Raw genomic sequence first — 18,395 nt, forward strand, 5'->3', positions numbered from 1 at the left:
AGCATCCTCACATATTACAGGTGAGGAAATATAGTCATAACTTAACACAGGATTGTATATCTGATTTATATTGCCTCAAATGTAATCCCTACATATAGTTATCTCCATTCTCTTCCTTTATTCTTCAAGCACTATTAAAAACATGGCAAATCTAAAAATAAGATGATGCTTCATTTTTCTGCTGCACTGATAATGGCCAAGGAGACCTACTTTAAATATCATCAAACCTCAAGTACAACTAATCAGAAGATTAATTTCGAACTATGGCATTTTGTCTGTTTATTCATTAAACTGACCCCCCTACTTCTCCAAACAGTTCTAAACTGTCTCACACAAAACCACCACCAGGGTGCTTTGTCTTTCTATTTTGTGTTCAAGTTGCATATTTTAAAAATATTCATATGCAAAACATTAGCTCCAGCTTGAGAAGTCATTCATTCCCTTACAAAGAGTCAAAGGAATTGTCTAAAATGTTTTTAAAAAAACCCTAGCATTATTAATATGGAACAATAAAAGCATTCATAATTAATTTTTAACATTTTAAAAATATTTCACTCCGGTGCATAAAGAAAAAGAGTCAATATTAATTTTCGTAATTTCCTTTTACTTTCTTGCTTTCATATAGAAGCCAAAACCTAGAGGATTTCTAAGATAATAGAAAAAAGTCTAAATCCATCTGTTTGTTCATTCCTCTTGTTCCTTATTAATAGCCCCACTCTGTGAGCTTGATTCCAATACTAATACAACAGGGTCTAAACAAACACGGGCTGCCATTTTAGTTTCATAGGTAGGAACAAGCATACAGCTATTTGATACCAAAAATAATAAGCTAATGCAATTTATAATAAGCCTTCAGTTATGTGCCACTATGTCCTATTTTGACATAGACTGGTCCCATATTTGAAACAGCTTATGCGAGTAATGAAAAAAAGACATAGTTTTCAAGGTTGTTTTTACTAATGTACCTGTAATTCAGTAGTCACAGATGTGCTCTTAACTGCTTCAGGTCAGTAACATTTTTAAAACCAACACCTCTTAATAAACTCTTTCTCGTTTTGTTACAAAGTTAACAGTTAAGCAAAGCCTAACTACAAAGACTGCTTTGCACCAGTTGTGTTTATTGCCATACAAACTGCAATGTTCCAGCTATATAATCCCACAGATCTTCCCTGGTGGAAAAAATTCTTAAGCAACACAAATATTGAGCAGAAATACCATTCCTGAAATGCTTTAATTTATTTGTAAAAAGTTATGACATGTTTCTCCTAAGACTTCCCTAGTGCCCAAGACCTTTCCATAAGATACTTTGATAGCCAGGAAAGTAAACAACCCACTAGTTTTGAAGTGTTCAATGTAAAATGAAGATTTAATAAAATATTCTAATGAAACCAGAACTTATCTCACATTTCTATTTTTGATTGCCAAATATGTTCCAAAATTGCCATCTTATAATTTATTCATGCAACATTTTCTGGCATCATAAAGCACAGAGTAAATGATGAATTGCCCTGGAATTCTCAGAGAATTAGTTCTGATATGCATGTGAATACCAAAGGAATCCTTCGGGATTCCTGTTAATGAAGTGACTACAAAGAAAAGTTGGAGTGATTTGACACTTATTATAAAGTTAGGATTTATCGGTCACTGCACATCAGTTAGTTTAGCACACTGGCAGAATCCTTTGTATTTGACATCTGAAAGTGTAAAAGAGAAAAATGTTTTGTCAGGGAGCTCTACTGGCAATAAAATTAAGTAAAACTACATTCATATTTCAATAATAGTAATAAAATAAAACCACAATTAGCTAAGGAAGAATAATGGACTTCGCAAAGTAATGCATACATTCAACGAACCTAAATACTAGGCACTGGCACAGCATACATACTTTCTGAATAAACTTCCATGAAGAGTTTTAGAAAAAACTAACAAAAATACAACTACTTGAGTTTGTAGCTTTCTATCTCAGATTATTAAAAAATGCATATTTCTGCATATTCTCCTCCTATTCCAGCAGATGTTAGGAGCATCAGGAAAGAGGTCTTGATTATCAGATATAAGTGCTCACTCTCCAAGCCACTGGGTGAAATTTATGTAACTGCATGAATCTCAAAAATGTAAAAAAGTTGTGCGCACTACAAGCTCATTTGGTTAGCAAGACAGATAGGTCTCCATCTGCACATGGCAATGCAGACTACAGCACACAATTCAACTTGGGTAGTTCCTAACTTAAAAACCACTTCAGCCATGGCCATAGCACATGCATGAACTGGGAGGTTAGGAACAGGTCAGATACTGGGAGGAAAAAACAAACAAACAAATCTGACTTTTTTTCTATTAAAGTATAAGTGTATGTGGAAGGGGCACAGACAAAGGGAAGATGGTCTTTCACAACACTTTGCAATCATGCCCTGGCAAAGGCACGGTTTTGACCTTCACAGCCTGAGATGAGAAAAATCCATTTCCGTGCCTGAAACACGGGACTACGGTGTGGAGAGTCACTGTAAACATTAGCAGCTTATTTCTGGCAGTTCAATCTTAACAGGGACGCCTACCAAAAATCTGTGGAACACAACCCTGCATTTCAATAATACCTTTGGTTTGGATAGCTGTAAGAAGTACGCAAATGAAAGCCAGAACGTGGGCCAGAGCAAACAGGCTTCTTTGAGGAGGGAAGAGGGGTAAGAGGGAGGAGGGACCATGAAGTGGTGAAATGAGAACATCTGCTGAAGGCAAACATGTTTGTGCCTAACAAACACACTGTTTTCAGCAAGACTTCATCTACACAGCACGCAACCTACAAGATGTTTAAAGTTAAGCAGAACTAGCTTACCTGGAAAGCAAAAGATGCTTAGATTTCATGGGACAATTCTGAGTAAGATACCAGTTCTTTTTAAGATATTTTTCCTAATGCAGGCTCATAAAATCTCAACAAACTTGTACATCTTTCCCTAGGCAACCTTGGACTGCCAGTGTACCTCCCTGCACTGCAAATTATATTAATACATGAATTCAAGACACAGGCAGTTAATCTGAGAGAGACACTGTGTTTCACGTTCCTCCACAGATCTTTCTAAGAAGGAAGATTTAAATCAGATCCAAACCTTTTCAAAACAGAAGAGTCAAACCTGCATGCACATCTCTGGCTTGCATCTCCATTTGCTACAGTATTACTGACTTGCATAATGAGGACAGGCATCTGTAGGAAAACCTGCTGAGCTTCATGATAATTGTATCTGTTACACATTTCTGACCCTCTTAGTTGTCCCTTGCTAGCAATGTATTTCTGCCAGGAATAAGGCTGATGTTTTGCCTTCTGGCTTAGCTTCAAAATGGTTGCCATTAAAAATAAACCCAACAAGCTGCTAGAGAAACACTCCCTTCTTTTCCTAGGGCTTGGAAAGGACAATCTTCCATTCAGCAGAACTAACAATCCCACTATCCATGAAGCAACAGGTTCAAAGTCTGCCTTGACAGTCAGCAGGGTCAGAAATGTGAATGAGACAGAAGCGCAAGGCCAGGCAGTCCAAAGCTTGTCTTGATATTCAGGGGAAGGCATAAAATACTCAGTGTAGAAGTCATGACATTTTTATATTGAGAACAGCTATTTTAGAGGCTGCTGAAGGGTTGTCATGGTTCCCTTGACCTCTCTATAGCTGGACACTGTGAGAACAAAGAGAACATACAGATCAGACCGATTTAATAGAAGACTTACCATTAATTTTTATGGCATCTGAGGGTTGAGTCATTAAGCTATGCGGCTTTACAGACAGTTACAAAAATAGATCTAATAAAACTGTGTCAATCTCTCTGCAGCATGGTTAAAACATTTCTAGATCCTGTACAATAAGTAGAATGCACAATGGTACAGTTTGATATAAAAGCTTTTGCAGCAGTTATCTGAAATAACTGACGCAGCCCATCAAGTTCAGAGCACTGTCACGATAGACCCAGAAACTTTATATTAAACCACAGACCTATATAAGCTTTTTCTAATATATATGAAACCTTGTCCTATCTTTACATCAAAACAAACTCTTCCCTTTTTCAAAATTCTGCAAATAAAGCATTTCCTTCACCAGCAGCACCATAATCTTTTTCCCCCTCACTTTTCACTGTAAAGCCCTGAAGTCTGTGAAGAAGGTGTAACAAAACATCTCTGGAAAAGCATTCTGAGTGTGATTTATGCTTTTCCCTTTGTAAATGAAAATCAATTTGAAAGCACACTACTGAGATCTCTCTCCCTGGCATGCAACCAAGGAAGTCTTCTATGTAAAAAATAAAAACATATGTGTGTGTGTGTGTGTGTATATATATATATGCATGCTAACAGAAAAGTTGTATCTATGCAAATGTGCATTCCAGCATACTTAAAAAGTAGGTATTTATCACAAGTAGAACCAGCTCTTTCACATGCTCATTATCTTGACAGACAAGACTACATGCAAATTTTATTCATGAAAAGTTAGTTCAAAGCACCCTTAATGTCCAGCTTCCCTAATAACAATATATTATCTTCTATCCTCCTTTCCCGGAGGCCATCTGCACTAACCTCATCAAAATGTAACTCAAACCACTTGTCTGCCCTGATACCTGCCAGGCCACCGCGACCCACCAGGCTGGTCAGCAGTCAGGCACAGGTTATCATTGACAGCTTGTAAAGCAGAATAAGTTAACAACTCCTTAAGCCATGTAATAGCTGCACCTGACATCACCTCCCATTAGTTTTGTTTCCCTTGCTCTCACTGCCTCCTCCTTTTGCATACTGTGTCTGCTGAGACTTTTTCTCCAATTGAGTGGAAATGTGCCTCTTCATGCACACCAGCTGCAGTGGACTTCTATCCTGACACTTGAAACAGAAGCAAATGGTGAACAGAAGAATGGTAAGAATTGATAAATGAACATCTATGTAATTAAAGCACCACTAAGGAGATGGAGGTGAATTTCTTGTTTCAGATTGGAAAGTTTAGCGTGTGTCATAGGATGGCTTTATGTTTAAATCTAATGAAACAGTCATGCAAAAGCCAAACATCTTCAGTGGATGATGAAATACATCTTCATCCCAGTGAGCTAGCCATATCAACTGCAGTAGCGAAGGAAGTCTCATTAAAATGCCTTTTTTTACATTTAGTAGTAACACAGTGTAACAAAAACAAATCTGTGATACTTGGGTCTACATAACTGAGGTGTGAGCAAACCATTAAAATAGGAGCCTGAAAAAAAAAATCAAACAGAAAACATGTAAAGAAAAGAAAAACCACAACAATCTGGATATTTAAAGACAAAAATTGAGAAGACAATGGTAACTCAGGACAACTGTGTAAGCTCAGCAAGTCTGGTTTACTATACTTCCCAAGGTGTCAAAGTTACATGGTAGATTCAGAGAAAGCAAATTTTGGTCATGTTTCTGCCAAAGCTTTACTACAAAAAGCATAGTCAAAACTGGTTTCTGCTTTGTACCAATAACCACTAAGGGGCATTCCCATATAGATGGACATATCGGTGAGACACAATGAAACAATAAAATGCACTAATCTAAGTCAATGAACCAAAAGGTACTGAGATCCTATCTAACAATGATTCTGCTGTATGAAATTCTGGTTTCATTTTCAACTAAGAAAAAAAAAAGGTCAGAAACTACTGTAAAATAAGGGTTTCACTATCAACATACTCTTTGGAGTATGCTGAGAGGTATTCGAAGGGTATTTTATTTCAGGAATAGGCAATTATTTTTCTCCTGTTTTTGCAAGTCTATTTGTCTGTAAGTCAGCCTCCATACATGAACAATATCCAGAATATTAATACCGTCTACTAGTACACTAATGTTCTGTTCCTGTATGGGATTTTATTCTAAACTAATCCTTTTATCCTGTAAATGAAGTATCTTAACATCATAAACCAGTAAGGAAAGCACTTACTAAACACTGGATTTGTGAATCTCTATTGCATCAACACATGACAGTAAAACCTTTATAGCACACTATACCCTACATATTTAGTGCTCAAGTTAATTCCTGCCTGAGACACAATATACACAGGTTCCTAGCAGGTATATGCATGAGGGGCATAACAACAGTATTAAATATAACTGTCACCACACTACCCAAGACAAAAGAATTGCTTGTCTCAAAATAATTCTTTACCCAATTTGGTGGTCCTTAAACAGTTTCTCCAAATAAAATGCATTAAATTTGTTTTGGCCTATGAAATGTTTAGGTTTCTTTCCTGACACTAAGCAGCTCTTACAACCTGTAACTTCTTTGTGGAAGAAATGGTATTTCATTCTACCTTGTGCTGGGTGCTGTATAAAAACCCCAGTGACAGCAAGAAGTATCTACTCCGACCTTTGTTCCTCTCTACTCATATATTTTTCCAAGAGCCATGGTAGTAGTGAATAACCATCTTTATCTTAAATTTTGCTATGCTTTTCACCAAGAGAGTTTGGCACAAGGAGGACATACCTTGCCTAGTAAAAGGAAATTCAAAAACCCCTTCTTATTCACCTTTCTCTGTTCTCTCTGCCCCTTTCCCTTGATTCTTCAGTGTACCTTTGCGCATTCCTTGCCCCTTTATTTCTGCTTCTCTGGGCTTGGTGTTTTTTCCCCCACCCTCTTTGAGAGCCAGGCTTGAGATCCTGAATTGGTCTCCTGCCTGGCCCTCCCTAAGGACTGCAGCTTCCCCTGACCCACTGAAAGCCAGTGGTACTGGCTTCAGGAATGCACCAATGATGGAGGAGAGCATCCTATGCCTCCCCTAATTTATCACCAGCTCATCAGCCGAATCCTGCATGGGACCTTCCTCCCAGCTATAACCACTGGTGAACAGAGGAAAGAGCACAGCCCTCTCACTGCAGGGAAGCCTGTGCCCTAGGAAGCCCAGCGGGGATGCAGTCACCCCACGTTCCTTCCGGCTGGACAAGACTATTGCCTCATCTGCACTTACGTGGCAAGAGCTGTGAGGCAACACTGCACCTGTATTCATCCAGGACCCATCTTAGTGATGAGCATCCCAACATTTAGAAGTGTTACTATGCTACTATGAAGTTGGGTATGATGTTAAGCACAATGACTTATTCCTACATGTGCCATTTAAGAAGCTTACTTCAAAGAGACAGGCACTCTCCTGCTATCCTTGTGAAGGTTTTGGAATGGGGGAAGGGAACCTTGAAGCATCTGCCTTCACCCCAAAATCCAGTTTTACAAAGCATGAAAAAAAATACTGTTCTGCATATCAAGGCACAACAGGGTCCCTACCCTGTTTTGGGAATAGATAAGGAATTCAGTTACCCTGGTTGCTGCGCCCAGCGGTACAGAGTACTGAGTGCCCCAGAGACACAGGCCTTGATTTACTGCTGCAAGCACAGAGGGCAGCCTAGGTGTCAGCTGTGGAAAATCAGAACGTTGACGTTTAAACTGCATTCATAAAGTGCTACTCTTACTTTTTTTTTCTGCTAGAAATTCAGCAGCTTGCAGCCTGGAGGATACACCCAACACTTCTGCTTACCCAGAGACTAACCTCGCCTCCACTCCTACCACTTCCTGATGGGCCGTCTTTTACCGGGAAAGGAAACAACCATAATTGAGCATGGCAGCAATCCATGTTTCTCCATGTAATCTTAGGAGCAGAAGAAATGGTTTCCTGTAGCTCCTGTAAGCAAGCTGCACCCAGCCCCCCCACCCCAATGTCACCCATCCTGTCAGCCCGTGCTTTCCCCACAAACCCTTGCTTCTGCGGGGACTGGGTGCCCACCACTGGCACAGACACAGAGGGGTTCCCACTCTTGGGTGGCATTAATAAGCTAGTTCAAATAGACACCCCGCATTCATACTAATGTATGTAAAACCAGAAAGACTGACTCTGCCCTGAAGCACTTGAGTGAAGCCTCAGTTTTTGACTCTAGCAGAGCTACAGCACTGTTAACACACACTCTCAACCACTGTAGGTAGCACAACAGATGAACTAAACAAAGCTGCTCATGCAAAACTTCATGGTCCTGGGCACAGGTTTTTTATCACCTTAACTAAACACCTTGAGTCTCTTTGGAGAGTGTTTTATTTAGGAGCAGTAATGCAGAGTTATCAGGGGGTTTCAGTTCATTTAATTAAATTGAATACAATTACACTCCAGTGGGTCTTAAAAACGCAAGAATCTATTTTAATATTATTTAGATGCGTATCTTTTAACTACCACAGATTGCATAGGGTGTCATGTTTATATCAATTTGGGATATCAACCTAGCAATAAGAACTATCTCTTGCCAGCTTATAATCCTTTATACTCTGGGATCTTGTATTTCATTTGCTCATTTCCCTTTATCTGTGTACAGTAAGGATGGGCTTTTTGCATTCTTATGTGCTCATACTGCTTCACTATTGCCAAAACACTTCCTAATTAGGCTAAATAGGCCTCTTACCCAAATAAAAGAGAAATATTTCTGTCTACCTACAGAGCAAATCCTACAGAGTCTGGGCTCGAATAATTGTGTGGTTGCCATATCTTCCAGGTGTTCCAAGCACATATTCCTCTGAAGGAGCAACATGCACTTTATTACTGACAGAAGCTCCCCAATAAGCAGGATGCTATGTTCTTGTTTCAAGGAAGTGCTTAAGCCTGTGGGTGCTGTCAGTCCAGTGGCTCTGCCCACTGGTAACAGACATGAGGACATGGAATGAACCTGACTCCGGGGAAGTTTGGATCTGACACTAGGAAAACGTTCTTCACTAAGAGGGTGGTCAGTCACTGGAACAAGGCTCCCCAGGACAGCAGTCATAACACCAAGCCTGTCAGAGTTCATGGAGTGTCTGGATGACGCTCTTAGTCATAAGGTTTAGTTTTAGGTAGTCCTGTGAGAAGTTGGATTCTATGATCCTTAGGGGTCCCTTCCAACTTGAGATATTCTGTGATTTTGTGTCGCTTTTACTGGAGACTGAATACATTACTCAAGTGTTGCACATCAGAGGTGCACCTTGAACAGAAGCATGAAACAATTTGAAGAGCTCCACATGGCTAAACAGATAATAAAAAGCAGAAGCTGACAGAACCCCAGTGTCAGTATAGCTCACAAAAAATTGTGTGCCTCTACAAAACCCATTAACTGGTTCTGACCGACCCAAGGCCCTGAACCACAGGTTGAAAGACAACAACTGTAAATAAGGACACTTGGACTTGGAGGGTAAGTGAAGTTCTCACTTGAGCAACTTCCCTATGCATAGCAACTTGAACATCAAAAGGAGAGTATCCCACTAACTAACCATTTGTCAAGAGAGTTGTCATGCCAAAGAAAAACATCTCACCTAGTTGTAAAAGCAACTCTAACACTGAAGGGGTTTCCTCACAGACTCTGCTTTTGAGATGAAAGAAGAGACTGCAGACCCAGGGAACACCAAATCATGAACTCAGCAAGAGCTGCAGGACAACCTATGTACCAGGATGCATCCGAAGCACCACAAAACCAGCAGGGAGCTCTCTGAGCAAAAGGAAGATGTTACACCACTTTTCACAGTATGCACATTTATCAGTTTCAAATCAAAGGAGGTATAATAAATAAGCTGCCTCACGCATAAGTAATCGAGACCTGAAGGGAAACAAAGATTTTGCTCTATGACTCTCTCAAGAAGAAAGGAGAATCACATGTTTTCAGATGTGATGACCTCTCCAAAGCTTGAGGTACAACCTGAAATGCAAACACTGGCTCAGAACAAGTTACATGTGAAGAGGGTGTCAGGGCATCAGACTGTCTCTAGCAAGATAGTGAATCGCACTCTCATCGTCAGCCTGTTTCAGCTAACCAGTCCTCTTGCTACAAATTACCCATTCAAAGCATCTGCGGGCAATACCTGAACAGCATAATGTTACATGACTCATATGCACATCAACAGTTACCCACCTATAGTCTGTATTGTCTTTCAGCAAAACCAAAACAAGGTGCAACCAACTAGACATGAAGGCTTACTTTGCTCTCCCATATATATATATATATATATATATACACATATACACACACACTCAGCGCTTGAAGTGAGCCCTGTCATTTCTGAACCAGGCTTAATCTCCATTATTTACTTCCCACATGCTCCCTGCCTGTCCACGCTGTTCAGCCACCTCCTCTGGGCCTCCCCAAAGCCAGCCTGCACACTGACCTTCCCCTGCCAAGGTCCTGGTGTGTGCTCCAGCCATTTCCTGCCATGAAAGCAGCAATTCTTCCTTTCACATGATTTTCCTAAATCCCTCTTCCTAGCAGTTGCAAGTTACCCTTCTCAGCTGGGACTCTTTGCACTTTTCTAGCCACAGAAATACAATTCTGGATACTGAGTCACTGCCCCTCCATCTCTTGTCATCCTCTGCTTCCTCTTTATATGAGAGGTATCTTCCTAAGAGAGGTATGCCTGTAGAAAAAAAAACACTCAATCCTTTTTTCAAGTTGTTTTGTTTTTTGTTTTTTTTTTTTTTTTCTTCTAAACTGCTCAAACCCACACAGCAACAGATCTACCCAGGAAAGGCAGAAGGGCCAAAGAGGAGCTAACACACCTTTTTTTACCCCCTCTCCTCTCTTTTTCATGGCAGTTTACAAAATAAATAACTATCTGTAAGCATTCTGCAGTAGTTGTAATGAGGTTTGGCAAATGAAAAATGAAAATTTGTACAATCTTTTGTATTCTAAGTAAATTTGAGATGAGGATTAAAAACCACAAGTAACTTGGCAAAGATTACTTGAAGAAAATACCATTCCATCAGAGAGAAAAAGCATCATGGAGAACATCCACCTCTTTCTTTTCTCTCAATTTTGGCAACGCGGAACTCAACCTCCACACTGACCAAACCCAATGAGACTCATCGTGACTAGATCTGTAACAAGGATATGCAGAAGCATCCTTTTCCCTTCTCATTTATGCATGAACACACACCATATGTGGTATGAAGCTATTCTTCATTGTCATGCCAATATTTTGATTAAGTCTTTGACCTTATGTTCTCTGTTAACTTCCTGAGTTTAGATAGCTATCATGCAAAACTTAGGTTTTACAAAGTTTATCCATCTGCATGTATATACTCACTCCTGGACACAAAATCCAAACAATACATTGTCGGATCTGGGCTGAGCAAGAAACTATATACCTCACTGAGCCAACATGTCCCAGTATCCCTTCAACACACAACAGAACATACTACCACAGTGAAGAAGAATGACACAGGATTAGACTCCATTTCATGCCTCATTGCAAAACACTCAGAAGAAAAGTAGCCGTAATTAAAGAGAAAAACAGAATTTTTAAGGGCTAACAACCATTTTGTACTACCTACAACTGAGCAGTCTCTACTGATAAAACAAGAAATAAAACAGACATTTATCCCAAACGTCTCCAAATACTGACAGGGACACATCATCACAAAATAAAACAAAAATAAAGCATCCTTCAATTTTTATTTGCACAGTGCACGGCAAGCAAGGTGGGATCTTCCACATATAAGCTGGAACACTGACAGAGAAATTTGGATAATTAAGTGGAGACACCGGGAATTTGACATTTTCCTCCATAAAGAAAACATGACCTCAGAGAAACTTTAGAGATGTATGGTATGTAAAAACAGAGAAAACCGTCCAAAGAATTTGCCATGTACAGATTCACAACATGCCCTGCCAGCAGGAAATCTGCCTTTACTCAGCCCTTTTTCTCCAGTGAAATGAAGAGACAGACCTAAGGAAACACATCCAGGGGGGTAACAGTGAGATGCCTGCTATTGCAGCTACACCAGTGCTCCAGCCACGCAGACGAAGGCCACTGCTTACACACCTTCAGGGTGGTACCTGGAACTACTTCTGTCAACATTTTTCAAGGGATATAAGCAGCCTCCACCACAGCCTGCTCTTCCTTCCACCAAAATCAGTAGCAAATCACATGCGACCTCAGGGAAAGCAGAAGCACAAACAGCTTCTGTGGTGGAGATCCCCCACTGGGTTTGCTGTGCTGAAAGAAACCCACATTTATATGCCAGAGATACAGCACAAAGCAAATACCTGTTTTGAGCCTAATTAGTCCTTGGTCTGACATGAAGCATCATGTAAATCCAACAAAGAACAGGTCAGAAACATGGCTAGTGCCCATCAACTGCTGTATTTCTTGGTATCCCCAATGTGACAGTGGACCATGAGCTTTTGATTGCTTGCTCAACTAGAAATTTCCTCACCAGTTTTTTTCGTTTTCAAATACATTTTTATTAGCCCTTTGATAAAATGTTGCACATGGAAATCTGTTTCCCCCAACTTTTGTATAAAATGTGACATACTCCCAGAACACACTCTGAAGCATCACGTTTCTGAAGCCCAAACATAAAATCACCTTGAAGATGGAAACTTGAAGACAGAAACTGACTGACATACAATATGCAGTCTATCCCTACCTTTTCTCGTTTTACAATGGTTATTTATGAATTCTAAGGTGAGAAAGCCTAATAATGGAGTGGAAATCACGACCTGCAGGTTGTGGTGCGTATTATGTATGAATATGAATACGCTTATGTATACAACAGGATTTTTCTTATTTGCATCCTCACAGAGTATACATTTCAGTTTCAATGGAGAGCATTTATCGTCAGCTTTGAGAGCTACTGCACAAAGCTGGCCAACCACTGAAAGCTCCAAACCCCACAAGTATTAAAAATTATTCTGCATAACTGAAGACTACGTTTAAGTTTATGTAGTGATATTGATAACTATGAAATATGTCTAACAGGGATGGTGAAAAGAGATGAACCTCAATTTAGAAGCAGAAAGTATTATCAATTTGCACTCCATCCCTAGAATCGCACTAGAAATTTCTGGTGTAAAAAACCCCTTTCAGCTGAGTTGGAATAGATGGAAGCTCCTGCTGGAAGACTGCAAGCACAAGATCTGAAGAGGATAAATGTATTTCAGAACTGTAGCAGATAAACAGAGATAATAAACACAGACAGAACACAAACATCCAAACATCTCCCCAGTTGTAAGTGCATAAGAAACACAGATTCTACAGCAGTGACATACCACTTCTAGAGGTACATATTATGACCAGTAAGGTATTACCCTGGCAAGCAAAATACTTTAAAAGCTTAAAATTTTTCCTGAAGTGTGTGCAATGGTATGCAATCAGCCTTAGCATGTGTTTTCACCCAAGCTCCAGCTGTGGATGTACACTCACTGAAAGAACTTTCAACAGTGCCACCGTGGTGCAATGAGCTCTCATGATAAGTGCTCTCAAATGCATTTTTTCTTCCCTCGAGTCACACTGGGTTACGGTCAAACAGAGAGCAACCTCTGCACAGCAGGGCTGACTCAGTGCTGACACTGAAAGGACCAGGAGGCTCAACTGATCTGAACTTGTGAACGAATGACAAAAGTTGCTTTTTCCTTTCTTGTTGAAAACTTAGGGGCCACACACTGCTCCAGTATAAACAAACCTTGTGCCTTAGGCTCATTAAGTTTTTATGTAAACAGGGCAGAAATTACACCCTTTATCTTTTGTTCTTTTCTTCATCTTTTGTTTCCGTCATACCCATCAGCACAGCACAAAACATCTTCAGCTGCAAGTGAGACTGTTCTGAGCGTCCCACAATCATTACTCATGTATTCTCAATTTAATATCTTAACAAGCATGGTACTGTTTTCATTACCATCTATTGACTCTCGTCATGCTCACTGCAAAGCTTTCAAAATATTGCTTTTATTATTGTATTAAATAGTTACCTAATCTCCTTTACACACACACTCCTACACACACAGAATATACTGAAGGTGAAGAACACTGAGACACAAAAGTTTAGCATGCTGTTATCAAAGAGCAAAAAGCATTGCATATCATCATAAGTACAGTGACAATAATGAAACAGAAAAGGATGTATTTATACTCCTGATAATTATATTACCATGCTTGTAAGCTTCAATGTGTGTGTTTATCCATGCACATAAGAGCAACTATTTTTTCCATCCGGAGGCCTGATCACGTACACCAGTCTCAACAGCATATCCCCATGTTCAGCAGGGCCACAGGAAAGTCAAATCAGCAAAATCTAATGGGCTTGTAGCAGAGCAGACCCACAAGAGCACTCCAACCAGATCGCACTCAAATTGCTACATGGATATTAGGAAGCAGTTCTCCAATTTATCATATGACTCTGAAAGTGTGATTTATAAAACAGTGTATTATATTCTTAAGCTTGTCCATCTAATTTTCCAGTTATACTCTGCTTAAAACTGTTTTCCAGATAGGTTATACAATCCCCACTCTCAATTTTAAACTCTTCACAGGAAACGTGCCTCAAACGCAGCTCAACAATGCTTATCCAGGTGCCATTAAAACTTAAAACATTAAGTATTTTATCATACTAATCTTAGTTCAGATAAACACAGCACTTTACAGCTTTGTGCTTCAAAACATGGCAGTAGACAAGAAAGGTCTGCTATTACCGTAAGGCAGGAAAAGTGTTCCCCTCACCTCAAGAAGATCAAAGCAGAGCTCGAGGCCCACACCTGACCCACACCACAGCTACTGTGCTGTGGTGGGGGCAGCTTCTTTTATTTTTAGAGTAGTTATTTTCCACAATGGAAATCTGTGTTGTGAACTCCTGGTTTCAAATGTGTTTCAGTGAATTGTGTTGTAATTTCTTCCTGCCAGTGGGACAGTTAATTTTCTTGACAACAATGAGAAACAAAAGCCCTTCTTACCTCTTTATCTAATCACACAACATGTGTCTACATGCTTCTTTAATAGAGAATATGCTTTTATAGCAGAAACTTATTTTTTACAGACTTGCACACATTGAACCCCATTCCTCTTTTTGTTAATTTCTTCATTAAAAACCTGGAATCTAAATTCTTGCAAAGCCACCTCAGCATTCCCACAGTCACAACCACCACCTCCCTCCTCCTCCCACTGCCAATAATGGCAAGAGACAAAGCAGCATGTTCATTAGTCATTGCCCGAGTCATGCAACGGCAAAGAGGAAAATTATTAGCAGCATTTTATGTTAAAACAGGTATTGTGATAAATCACTTTGCTGGGTCATTAAAAAGAAATTCTTATTCATCCTGTGTTACTGAACCTCCTGAAGTCTGAGCACAACATGTGCTCTACAACCATTGATACCATGACAATGGGGTAAGCAGAAAAGGAAAAAGCCTGTGCTGCTGCTGCATGAAAGAAAAGCTACAACCAGAGACTCCAAATGATGGAGGGAAACCGGGGAAGGCACAGGCAGCAGGGCTAGGCGCACCAGCATCCTCTCCTCCACCATGCCACCTCTTAAGGGATAGAAGTCCTGAAGGAGCCGAGTCCAGGGCCCAAGCTGGAGCAGTTCAACCAGGGGCTGGAAGCAGAGGGAAATCCTTTCTCCCCTCTAACTCTTGCCCCAGGCACTGCCCATTTCATCTGTCCCTGGCCCTGCACCCACACAGCAGTGACCCCGCTCAGCCGTGTGTCGGTCCCTCCACTTGGCTCATGCAGTTTAGTATCTCTGCGCGTCTGTTTGCACAGCATCTCCTGCAATCGCCACTAATTTACATTGTTTTCTAGACAGCATCAGAATAAGTTAACTATTATCTAGTTCTGTCAAGTGTCATTTGCTCTGAGATACGCTAAAAATAAGTTTTTAACCTGACTACAGAAAATAGTAACCAACATCTGTAGAATAATACATTGCATTCTACATAATAAGATTTCTTTAAATGCTTATTGTCCTGCATGTGCAACACTTGCATTTTCCACACTAATTTTCACATTTTCTTTCTGTTTAGAGGCTCCATTTTTTCATATCTACAAAAGGAAGGAGTCAGCATTACAGGCAAAGTCTGGCAATCTGGTATTCCACTGCTCTTAAAAGACAAGAGAGCTTGGTTGTTTGACTTTCAAAATGTGAAAAAAAAAAGAAAAATTGTATTTCCAAATATCAATTATGGAGCTGGTATTCACAGCAAAGCAGCAACACACTGGAAAGTAAAAATTTTATCACCAAGATTCAAGTTTACCATTAATTTATAGTTACTCTCTAGCGAAGAGCAGTTCATAGCAGACAAAGAACAGGTATATAAAAATCTTCCCTACTTTTTCCTCTGTAATTCAAAGGCCAGGGAAACATGGGAGTTTGCTTTCAAGAACAAATGAAGAGAGAACCAGAACCTACGCATTCCTGACTGCATATGGGCTTGCAGGGACTAAACTCTCTGATGAAGACATCTGTTTTATGTGACCTGACGTGCAAGAAAAAGCCTAGACCAAAGGTTATCTCTACGAGCTGTCTTTCTTCATAAAGGGATTAGCATTGCTAGGCGTAACAGCACATGGAGACAAGAGGGAATGGAGATGCAACGGGTTAAGTTTAAAATATAAAACACCGAAACTGACAGTCAGTCATTCTGTTTTGATTTATTATAAGATCTTCTCCACAGTTTTGTAAAACAGAAAAAACAATACCTGCTAGTTTGAAAAGCAGAGACCAGGCCTTCTAGGTTTATCCTCACTGTTGCACCTGGGATATGCTTTAAAAATGCAGTCCAAAGTAAAAGTCAAAACAAAAATGTTTAGAATCAGAATATCCCACAGTGCTTTTTGAGCTAACCGTGCCACAACCATTTTGTCAACATGTCAACAAAAATCAGAAAAAAACAAGCATATTGCGTTTTCAAAAGCACATTCTACCTGGAACAGCTATTCAGTTGTCTGCACTTTTCCACAGAGCCATACAGAGCACCGATGGCTTCAGCTGAAATGGCCTTTTGGTGCCAAGCAGACATCGGGGAAACTGAATTGCCCAAACAAGATACAGATAGCAATGGAGTAGAGAGATTTCCACAGGAGGTCACAGCATAACGATGGCTTAAGGAAGAGCAATCCCGGGAGAAATCTGCAGCTGGTGTAAGTTGCCACAACTCCTCCTGGCAGTCCTCCTCCTGCTTTTATCGGTCAGGGATCTACTTTCCAATCTCTCCAGATATCCATGCTCCCTGGCTTAATATCAAACTCCTTCCCCCAAACTATGTTAGCCAGTATGTAATTACGTGTTATCACAGCAGTATTATCAGCTAGCATCTTTCTCTCTTTCAGTTTGTTTCTTTATTACTTTGATAAGAAATTCAAATAGTCACTGAAACACAGAAAGCAAAACAGATTATGTATGTAAATATTAGGGCTCCCAGTACAAACCCAAATGAGCTTTATTGTCCTCAAAAGACTGTTCTCTTTAGCTAACAGCAGATGGTGGGAAAACACCAGCTTTCTCTTAGCATAAGTGAAAAATATTACCAAAAATGAAGAATTTTCTTTTATTTCAGCTCTTATAATTTATTCAATAGTTTGGTACAAGAAACTAGCTATCACTTTGAAATAAAGAGCTGGAGAGACTTCTAATTTCATTGCATCTCTTCAAGTTCCACTGTATCTTCGGCATTTTAGCCACTGAAGACAATTTCCTCTCACAAATAGACATTTTCTTTAGTGAAATCCCTGCTCTATCAAAACTGATCAGTTTTGCCAATGATTTCATTAATGGCACGATTTGACCCAGATATCTGTTCCAGTCATGCTATGCAAGAAGTTAGAATATCCTAAAAACAGATACTGGAGTGTTTTTCCTGTACTGTTCACAGCCTGTGTTTTGAAAACACATCTTTAAAAGAATAAAGTTCATGATTTTCACTTCATATTATAATTTGTTCTCGAATCTCATCACATACAAACCTTCAGACTCTTAGCAACAGAGAGTTTGCAATTGCCACATCAATGTATGATTCTGTGCCAAAAATATCCCTTTTTATGGTGTCGAGTTTTGGGGATGCAGAGAATTTCTATGTTATTACTCATGATTCACCTACTGCAATCTCTTTCTAAAACCTTAATAAACTTCCACCATCCATTGTTGCTTTGAGACACTGCAAATTATAATTAACCAGTACATTCAACATGTGCTTGCTACAGACTAAGCAAAAGCTTTTAAGTATAATTATGTTATCTAGTGAGCTCCATTAACAGCACAAATAGCTTTGAGGTGCTTATACCACAGCTGCACTTATGGAATACTTCATTAGAATAAGTGCAAGAGGGAAAAGTCACATTTACTTCAGCAAAATCCCAGTACAGCTGCAAGTACACTCAATATTTGTCAAGTATAAGAAAGAGTGTTATTATGTGACTTCAAAGTCCATAAAATATGCTGCTTACAAGCAGCACTTGAAAAGTATTTGCTTCCCCTCCGGACCTGGGATCTGCCATCACAGGTCCTTGCTAATAAGGTCCTGTTTTAAGGAACCTAACTAAACGTACACAAGCAATGAAATATATTGATCTGCTGAGTGAGAGGGGCTGAATGTGTATTTTAAGGAACTGCAGTACCAAGTATCATCTGGGTGGACTCCCACGGCCTCTCCTCCTAAA

At 39.8% G+C, this 18,395-nt stretch overlaps 1 protein-coding gene across 3 annotated transcripts in view; it reads right to left on the reverse strand.

The window, feature by feature from the left end:
* The window catches only part of SASH1 (SAM and SH3 domain containing 1), a 120,218-nt gene extending 104,929 nt beyond the window's left edge, over nucleotides 1-15,289 (reverse strand). For all 3 annotated transcript variants that reach the window (XM_026845467.1, XM_026845471.1, XM_026845466.1), the window contains exon 1: nucleotides 15,270-15,289. The gene's annotated coding sequence lies outside the window, so the exon portion shown is untranslated. The remainder of the gene's footprint in view (nucleotides 1-15,269) is intronic.
* Between the last annotated feature and the right edge of the window lie 3,106 nt (nucleotides 15,290-18,395).

This window comes from Athene cunicularia (assembly GCF_003259725.1).
Source record: "Athene cunicularia isolate RWA chromosome 3 unlocalized genomic scaffold, athCun1 chr3_part1, whole genome shotgun sequence".
Lineage (NCBI taxonomy): Eukaryota > Metazoa > Chordata > Aves > Strigiformes > Strigidae > Athene > Athene cunicularia.